At 35.2% G+C, this 7761-nt stretch overlaps 1 non-coding gene across 1 annotated transcript; it reads right to left on the reverse strand.

The window, feature by feature from the left end:
• Window positions 1-4208: 4208 nt before the first annotated feature.
• Window positions 4209-4480, reverse strand: LOC129402994 (small Cajal body-specific RNA 13). The gene has a single exon (XR_008628989.1). It is a non-coding gene; the product is annotated as a small Cajal body-specific RNA 13 (non-coding RNA).
• Window positions 4481-7761: the final 3281 nt, after the last annotated feature.

Below are 7761 nucleotides of genomic sequence, written 5' to 3' on the forward strand. Positions count from 1 at the left end.
TTCCCTCCAACACTCCTCCCTTCCTTCTTTCTTTTCTTCCTTTCTTCCACCAATAAATATTTATTTGCAACTGTTATGTGTCAAGTTAGTACAATGAAAAGTATAGAGGGAGTCTGGCCTTGGACTTTTTACAAAAGATATCACATAAGGATTGGGCATCCATCCACTAGATTGTAATACAGCCACCCAATCTAGAAGCATCCATTAACTAAATTTCTGATGTGGCTTCACATTCAACCAATAAATTGACACCATTAGTTTTGCTCCCTAATTAACATTAAAACACCTGCCCCGCTCTATGATTGCTCTTTCATTTCCTTTTTTTTCTGTTCTTATAGTAAATGAATGAATTAGAGTGTTTTAAAAGAATTACTGAATCTTAGGCATAGGTCAAATGGTCTAGTGTAGTTACTTAATAGGAAGGCAATGAAATATGTTCATAGAAGTTATTTCTTACAGTCTTTAAAATTATATTGATCTTATCACTGATTTGGGGAATGGGCAGATTAATGGAAATATGTATGGGGTAAATAGTAGCTCTGGAGCATAGGCAAAAAAAATGGAAAGAAAACTGTGCAGGGCAAGTAGAATGGACTTTGCAGTTCTTTTATTATCAGTAGGAAGAACTGTAAGTTTGGCTGGTGACTCCTTCCAGAACTCTCTGCATCAGAGTGATCTGAAGTCTGATGTCTTCCATATTTTAGGTTCCATAGACTTACATCCTCTGAATGAATCATCTGCTTTTCATTTGTAGTGTAGTTTCTGCTACATCAATCTTTAATTCAAAGAATTGTTCTTTGTAATCCTGCTTTTATTCACTTTCAAGGCACTTAGATAAAGTTATTGCTGGTGGTTTTATGCCTTAAATGTGGAGGTCAATAATAAATTTCGACCATCTTAAAATTCATTCAGGAAAGAACTATTTAAACACACTGACTCAGATTCTTTAAATCTTTTTGTCACAATAACTTTTTTATCAAATAGCTTGATTTAACTTAGTACTTCAACATGACTTATTATCTTTTCTAAAGCACACACAGACTAGATTGTGTTTCATGTTTGCATAAAGCTTGTTATATATTTTATAAGAAAAAGATAAAGACAGTTTACCTGAAAAAAGTATTTACACAGTGTTTGTGAAGTAAATAAATATATGTTAACATATAGAAAAACTATAAGAAATAATGTCCTAAAATACTTGAAACTATTATTGCACTATATGCTAAGTGTAGATATTTAAGATTTAAATGTCAAATATTTCGAGTAATGCTTTTTAAGTAATGTTTTATAAGCCATAATAGAAAAAAATATATAAGTTTTCTAGTATGAAGAAATAATAATGCAATTATATACAAGCTTTTAAAAAGTCTGCACACCGCTAGGAGTAACCCCTGAGTGTAGAACCATGGGTGGCACAAAAACAAACAAACAAAAAAAGTGATTTCTTTAGTCATTGAAATATTATCAATTGTATATCTCGGGGGGTGAAAAGAAAACACACAAACAGTTAACACAATATGAAGCTTATGAAGAACCCTCAAAACTGAAATATAATAAACAAATCATGATTAGTATAAAACTACAATTGATAATGTTTACGGCATATAATAGGCTTTAAATAAATATATGCTAAGTGGCAGGATAATGTGTAGCTACAGCAAAAAAATATAGTCTCCAATAAAATACAATGATACAGAGCAAATATATATTCTATATCTATCATAACAATTTCTTCTATCAGGATGTTTAGAACTATGAAATAACAATAATAATTATTTCCAAGCATCTGTAACATGTTCTTCATATGGTAATCCTTTGTCAATTGAGTAGTTTTGTCGATCTTTACAAGTCTATGAGTATCTTTTTTTCTGATCACTATTTTCTTTACAATGCAAAAGCTTCTTAGTTTTCTGTGGGACCATTTGATTATCTTCTTCAATTTGCCTGGAAATGGTGTTGAATTATTAAAAATACCTTTACATTCAATATTATGACATATTCTACCTATATTTTCCTAAATATAATCTATGTATTCACATCTAATATCGAGATCTTTAATCCATTTTGACCTAACGTTTGTGCACAGATTTAGACAGGGGTCTGAATGTATTATTTTTTGCATGTGACTAACCAATATTTCCAATCCTTGTTAATATGAGAAATTATCTGTTTTGCAAATTAACAAGCCTGGTTTAAGTAGAATGAAAAGTAGATCAAATAATAAGATGGTTAGTTCTATAATCTTTTGTGGGCTCAACTTGATTGGGCTAGAGATTGCCTGGAAAGCTAATAAAATACCACTTCTAGGTGTCTCTGAAATTATTTCTCAGAGTAACATTTAATTTGGTGATCTAAGTAAGACTGAGGCTTCTTCCTAATGTAATTAGACAAAATCCAATCTGTGGAGGTCCAAAACAGAACAAAAAGAATACAAAAGGAATACTCATTCTCTCTGCTTAGGCTGGTACATAAATTTCCTCTTCAGATTTCAAAGAATGTGGTTCTTAGTTTTTCAGATTCACATAAGAACTTAGAATCATAAGGTCCCTGATTTTTTGGGACTTCAGTCTTAAACTGAATTATATTATTGCATATATTGGAATGAATAGAAACACAAAAATAAGGTAACTTTTAAAATATACTATAAAATACAAATATAAGATTAACTTTAGGAAATTATAAAAGACTATAAACTTTCATATCTAAAATGAAGTTAAATAATAAAATACTGACATATTTGAATTGACTCAGAAGGTGACTGAGGCCAAACACAGATGAACAGAAAATTGGTTAGCTGTAGTGCTTAACAAAATTAAATATCAAGGAAACACCACTTAACTATTTCAGTATGATACCAACAGATATCCATTAGAATGGTTAACACTTAATAAACTGAGAGCATCATGTATTATAAAATATTTAGAACTCTCCTGTACTGCTAGTGAGAACAAAAAGTTAATCAAGTCATACATTCTGTTCCTGTGTGCTTACACAAGAAAGCTGTAAATGATAGATCTGTATAGAAACTGATACATACATCTTTATAAAGCTTTCTTTTCTAAAGTTAAAATAATAGAAGCAAGTCGATTTCCAACAATGAATGAATGAGAAATAAATTGGATTTCCCGTAATCAAAGGGAAAATATTTTTAATCTCTATCAAGCCAAGGAGGCAGAATCTCCTGCCCCCACACCATACTGTCTTCACAGAGGCACTGCGGAGGGGGCGGAGGGTTGAGTTTCCCTCCCTGCTCCACGCAGAGCCCCAGCAGCTGGAAACTTCCAGAACCCAGGCACAGCCATGCTCAAGGCCACTCTCCATATGCTTGGAGGAGCAACACCCATGAATAAAACACAGAGGAATCCAGGTATACGGGACCTGTGGCTGAAATCTCGGATGGGGACTGGACCTCCTCCACCCTGATCCCCTGTTTTCCAGTAGCTTGGCAGTCACATCCACAAACTTCCCTGGGCGCCATGTAATCTCATCAATGGCCAAGAGCCAGAGACTATAAAACAAAGCACCCATAAGAAAGTGATGCAGAATCTTGCAATACCTAGCCTGGCAAGCTACTGTGGCGTATTCAGTTTGCCAAAAAGCAGTAGCAACAATGAAATTCATTCCCCTGACCCTGAATGTGACAGGGACAAATAGAGACATTACTGGTGCTCACTCGCTCGAGCAAATGGATGAGCAACAGGGCGACAGTGATACAATGATACAGTGATTGAGTCAAGGGAAATAGTATTGTTTTTTTGTTTGTTTTGTGTGGGGCTACACCTAGTGTTTCTCAGGGCTTACTACCATCTGCGTTCAGGAATCAGTACTTGTGGGCTCAGGGGACCACACATGGTGCTGGAGATCAAACCTAGCTTGGCTGCATGCAAGGTAAACACCCTAGCTGATATACTATTTATCCAGCCCCAAGGATATTAGCATTCTTTTTCAACATTCCATTGAAAGTTTATGTCAACCTTCTGAGAAAAGATTCAAGAAAAAAGATTGTAAAATTAAATAAAAGAACAAATTTTAAAATAAATTGTATATTTGTCTATATCAAGATCTCAAAAATAGTTCAGATATATTTGTAGACATAAAGAAAATTTTATATACCATTCTGATACAAAATCATAATACTAAAGACATCATAAAATTAAAGACAGATTACATACTAAGAATTATTTGTTACTATCTGCAACACGCACTAAGAATTACACAGTACTTAGTGTCTAAGAGAAACCACTCCGTCTGTTAAACAATATCCTGATTGTAAAACTTTTCTTCCTGTTGCAGATAGATAACAAAATTGACCAATTTCATCCTCCTGGCAACAGTGCAGGAGAAATGTCAGAGGAAAACTGTATATGAATTTCTGGAACCTGGGGAGTAATGCCTCAACTTTCTGGAGAGGATGCTTTTTTTGCAAATGTGGTGTGCTGTAGGCTACCACCAACCCTGTGTGAGTCCTAGACTACAGAAAAAAAATTTTTAAGTTCCCTAACAGAAAAATTTTTGAATGTGAAAAAAATTATTTATCAAAATAGTCACTTGTAGGATAACATAGCTTCAGGTAGTTTAGGTTTATTGGGTTACTCCCATCACAGTGCTCCCATTCCTCTATGTTTATTTGTAGCTTCTTTCTTAGTGTTTTGTTGACTTGTAAATAATGTTTTTCTCTTCTCCTTGAGTCCTTTGCATAGTTTATTCAGAGCAAGTCCTTTTTGTATGGACACAGGAAGACTTAACAAATGTTATGCTTTTGTAACCTGGGAGTCATTTGACTCTACATGATATTTTCCTCCAGGGCATCTGTTCTCTTGACCTAAGCCTCAGCTGCCCTTACTCCCTAGCATCCCCAAAGCAGGGTCCCGACGTGGGACGAGAAGGACTCAGGGCAAGCTGTGAGTTGTGTGCTACCCTGGCATCGAGATGGGCCTGGCCAAAGTGCCTAACGCTTAACTATAAGTTAAGAGCTTGGTCATGGACAAATGTTGTCATGATCCAAACAGTGATAACTAGATTTGGACCCTGCTAGGGAGAGGAATGATTAATCTGGCCTGAGTGCTGTGGTCTGAGCCTGTGGCAAGATGTTGCCAGGAGAGCTGCCTTGCAAACCTCAATGTATCCCTTGCTATGTCCATACAAAAACAACTAGTATTAAGATGTTAATAAGTGTCTGGACTAAGGAAAAGAAAAAACCTTAAGAGTCAGGAAGGGCTTTGGAATGCCCTGCCCTCAGGAAGGGCTTTCTTATGTTGATTTTGCTACCTGGCTGGGTGTAGCCTAGAGGGCAAGGTGGGAAAGACAAGTAGGGGAGAGATGAGAGAAGCCAGAAAGAAGCAGCAGTTGATCCAGAGAGAGGCCAGAGCTGGGAGTGCAGGAGATGAGAAAGATGGAAGATTGAATAAACGGTAACTAATCAGCAACTAGCTTGGTCCTTGTTCTTCCTTCGCCTGTCCTTGACCACCGGCCGTCCCGATCCAGTCCACACACTGCGGTTCCAGGGCACCGAACGCGGGCGGTGAGACAGAGCCGCCCGGAGAGCCCGCGAGTGCACTCGCCCCTCGGTGAGCCTTAGTTTTTTACTGTCACTGTCACCCCATTGCTCATTGATTTGCTCGAGCGGGCACCAGTAAAGTCTCCATCGTGAGACTTGTTGTTACTGTTTTTGGCATATCAAATATGCCACGGGGAACTTGCCAGGCTCTGCTGTGCGGTCGAGATACTCTCGGTAGCTTGCCAGCTCTCTGAGAGGGATGGAAGAATTGAACCCGGGTTGGCCAAATGCAAGGCAAATGCCCTACCCACTGTGCTCCAGCCCTTTGTCAGTAATAGAAGAAATAAACATTAATATAATTTAAGTGCAAGGCAATAGAAATTCATAAATTATGAGTAAACTATTAATAGGATGTATTCCAAAAATAATGTTGAATCTTCTAAAGTTCTTAATATAGTTATGTAATACAAATTTGAAATTTCAGACAGACATAGACAACATGCTGTTTAGGAACATACTTACATTGGTAGCTTAAACTATCAGGCTAAGTAGAAAATGATTACCATACACATAATTTTGCATTTTGAAAATAACCCATAGTTTAGAGGAAGAGAAATATTGAGACAGACTAAAGGCATTGAATATTAATAGTACATTAACACTAGAAAATAAAACTGTGGAATCCTCCAGTGTTTTATTCTATGAATGTTTTAGAGCAGTGAGTATATATCAAGCATCGTGCTGGGTCTTGGAAGCAGCATGAGGATAAAGGAAAACTAGTTTGGGCGAGGCATGAATGTGAGGTTGGGAGGCAAAAAGAAATAAGAAAAGGAAAGAAATCTAGCTCACAAGACTTGATTTGAACTTGGACACATCCTCAATGAAAATCCAAGGAACAACACTGAGATATAAAAAGCTAATAGTAACGGGAACAAAATACTGTAAAGTATAGTCTGCCTAACCTCAGAAGCAATTTATAATAAGCAAAGAACAGATCAAGACTGAAGGAAGAAGCTGGAGTACAGAAAGGAAATGCTAAATCATGTGAATTTATCTTCATGTATCTAATAGGGAAAATAAAGAATTGCTATGTAGCCTTGAACATTTTATAATATATTAGTTTATATTATGTACTCATATGTATGAATTTAACATATTTTACCTGAAAATATTGAGTCTATTAAATTGCATGCTTAATAATGTTAATTTTTTATATTCAAAGTGCTTTAATCATTAAAGTTATTATACAAATAAAAAATACACAATGTTTTTCAATATTCCATGGAATGATTAAAATTTTTATCATACTTATTGTCATCTCTAAATAGTTTTTATTTTTAAAAAGTTGCAATAAGAATTAAAAATAAAAGAAACAAAGATATAATCAATAAAGTTGTTATCATTATATTAAACCAATTATTAGGTAATTATTGTGTAAAAAACATGCCAAAATCTTGATTATGTTTTAGTTATAAAACTACATTAATCACATTTATCAGTACAAATTAATATATAGTTTTAAAAATAACTCCATGTTTATCAGTTTTCCAAGTTTAAGAAAATTCTCATCAATGAATTAGAAATAATTTTTATCATAGAGCTGAACTGATATAAAAGATCTGGTTAGGAGAAAGATAGTCTTTAGTCTTATAAAGAGACTAGAGAAAAATTTAGTTGAAATGATTACATATGAAAATTAGTTTGATAATGTTATATTTTATTATAAGATAACACTGTTATGCTAATAAACTTTAAAATTTCAAATAGAATCCTCCAAATTTTCATGTGTCAAATAATTTCTCTAAAATAAAGTCAGAAGCAAAATGACTTGTGGATATGGCTTTTTAAACTTTGAAGAAACTTCTAATTCCCATAGAATATAGCACTGTAGCACTGTTGTCCCATTGTTCATTGATTTGCTCGGGCGGGCACCAGTAATGTCTCCATTGTGAGATTTGTTGTTACTGTTTTTGGCATACTGAATACACCACAGGTAGCTTGCCAGGCTCTCCGAGAGGGACGGAGAAATTGAACCCGGGTTGGCCACGTGCAAATTACTGAAAAGCTTGATTTATTTTACAAAGGCTAAAATAACTGAATCAATAAATCCTGACAGAGAGACAGAGACAGAGATAGAGAGAAGAACTATCTGCCATAAAGGTAGGTGGAGGGTAGGGGGTGGGAGAGAAACTGGGGTATTACAAATATTGGAAATATAAACTGCTGAAGGGATGGGTATTGGAACATTATATGACTGAAGCCCA

The sequence above is a fragment of the Sorex araneus genome, chromosome 2 (genome assembly GCF_027595985.1).
Source record: "Sorex araneus isolate mSorAra2 chromosome 2, mSorAra2.pri, whole genome shotgun sequence".
In the NCBI taxonomy this organism is placed as follows: Eukaryota; Metazoa; Chordata; class Mammalia; order Eulipotyphla; family Soricidae; genus Sorex; species Sorex araneus.